General features: G+C 58.2%; 1 protein-coding gene across 1 annotated transcript in view; it reads right to left on the reverse strand.

Annotated features, from left to right (window-relative positions):
* The window catches only part of LOC113210012 (DNA repair protein XRCC1), a gene marked incomplete in the record, with an annotated part of 12,806 nt that overhangs the window by 4,437 nt on the left and 5,972 nt on the right, over positions 1-2,397 (reverse strand).

The following is a 2,397-nucleotide window of genomic DNA, read 5'->3' on the forward strand; positions in this document are numbered from 1 at the left end:
GCAGGCACAGCACGCGAGCACCGCATCGATTTGCCCCGCGCCGCGCCCCGCCCCGCCCCGCCCCGCCGCGCCTGGGGCAAGGAGCTTTGGCAGCGCGTGTCGTGGCGGCGGACGCCCCACCCCACCGGCAACACACAATGTATAACAACGGGGCCAAATGCAAAATCGCACCTCTATCACATTGCCGAAGCCCGCACGGCTTCTCTCTGTCTCTCCATGCCATATCTACCTCCCCCCCTTTTCTCTCTCCCCACCCCACCACCCAAGCAGCCAACACACACACACGACTAGTGACAGTAACAAGCAGCTCGTTGACACAGCGCGTGGCCCGCAGCAATCGTCTTCGTAACTTTATTAGCCCCATTGATGTGTGTATCAGCCGCACAAGTGTGTGCGCACACACACACGCGCACGCACAGTGATTGAGGGAGAAAGCGCGGCCGCGACGTTCCTCACTGCTCATCCCCCTAGGCTGCCTATGGAGCCCTATAAGTACTGGGTATAGGACTCTGCCCGACGCCCTGCTTGCCTCGCCCGTACGCACAACCGTTCCGTCCGCCCGTTCTCCGCTCCAATGCGTCGGACAGGCGTTGAACGGACGCGAAACGAAATTCAGCTTGATGGAGGGTACTCGACGCGATTGGGCTGCACGGCGGCGGCGGCTGCGTGGGGGTGAGCGGCGCAGGGCGGCGTGGGGGCGGCGCAGGGGTGGCGCACTCAGCCCTATGCCCCGCGCCGCCATCGATCCAAAGAGCAGAAGCGGATTGTGTCGGGAACCGAAAAGGTAGCAGAGTGTGAGCAAGTGGCTCCCACTTGTACCCGCCCGCGAGGGTAGGAACCGGGTTGACGGGTGGACCCGGGTCCCCGGGTTCGCCTGCTCTGGTAATACTCGGCTAACGGCCGGCCGGGTTGCTCCGCGCCTGGGAGGTAGACCAGGCAGAACGACAGAACGACATACCTGTAGATGCATTGCCTACCTTCCCAGGCGCGCGGTTCTCACCAATTTCCCCCGGGTGTGTGATCATCCCCTATGGGAGTACGTCCCTTCTCGCACGTTTCACCTCCACAAACAAACGCCGCTGTATAAGACAATGAGCAACACAGCGTATACCCTAATTGTGAAACGTAAATGTAAACCCGCAAAGAACCATTTCAATAAAAACTGAACTTCCCCCGGGGTATGTTACTACCTATGTTACCAGGGTACCCGCGGGTCGGGTCCAGGAGAGCCCATCTCCCTGGCGCCACCCATCCGCAGCAGCCCAGGAAGCAGCCCAGGGCACGACAATGGGTCGCTGCCAGCGACAGCCGTCTCCGAAGAACATTGTCCGCACGGCTGCCATTCATTGCCTACCGGCCACTGCCTGGCCGGCTGGCTGTTCGTCGGCGCGTGCTGCGCTGAGCGGTCATTGTCCCCCCCAGGAGTCTCCCTCCGGATGCCATTTCGGACGTCGCCAGCGCCTTTGGCATGGGTGGTCCGGCCCAGGTAGGGACGTCTTCCTTTACTGTCATATGAGGAAGTTGCCCGTTAAGAGGAACAAGAAGAAGGTAGCACTGAGGAGGTGGCGTGGCGTAGCGCCGTCCCTAAACAAAGCAGAAGATGAGCGACCGTCTAGCAGAGGTTAGGATGTGTGTCGTTAGATTTCAAACAGTTTAGAAGGGGCCTATGCACCCAGCACCTTGGTTTGGTACCACCTATACCAAAGCTTTTTACGACAGTTGAGTCATTATCATTGAGTTAAAATTGTACCAATGCAATATGTCCGTACACTAACCTAAACAACGACACCGGGACGGTTTAGAAGATTGTATAAACTTACTTTTCCGAAGCCAAACTTTACAGAAGCACTTTTTGACACAAGATTGTTACGCCGGTCTAGTATGGATCCAATTTTTCTTTAGAAATTCAACAAAACTTGATTTATGAGCACACATGTGGATGCATCCACTTGCGACAAAACACAGTATGGTCGCACGCGTTCTGCTTGGTTTAGGGACGGCGCTACGCCACGCCACCTCCTCAGCGCTACCTTCTTTTTGTTCCTCTTATCGGGCAACTTCCTCATACCTGCACCAGCCAGCGCACCAGCACACCCCTCTGTCTCTCTCTCTCTTTATGGCACACGCACACACCACACCCACACGTGCGCGAGCAGAGAGAGTGAGAGAGAGCAGTAGAGCTGCCCCGTCATGCGCGATACACTTGATTGATCCGTTCCTGTAATGGGTCCGGTCGCGTCCAGCCGATGAATTCATTCAGTCGGACAGCTGACGCAGCTGACGCCCGCCCGCGCTGACACGGTCAGCCAGCGCCAGCAGCGAGGCTGACGCAGCGCGGCCGCGACTCGCGCTTTGGTGGTGGTGGTGGTGGTGGGCCAGCGGATGTCCAGCTCCAAT

Source organism: Frankliniella occidentalis, unplaced genomic scaffold, assembly GCF_000697945.3.
Source record: "Frankliniella occidentalis isolate FOCC.00 unplaced genomic scaffold, Focc_3.1 Scaffold6, whole genome shotgun sequence".
Lineage (NCBI taxonomy): Eukaryota > Metazoa > Arthropoda > Insecta > Thysanoptera > Thripidae > Frankliniella > Frankliniella occidentalis.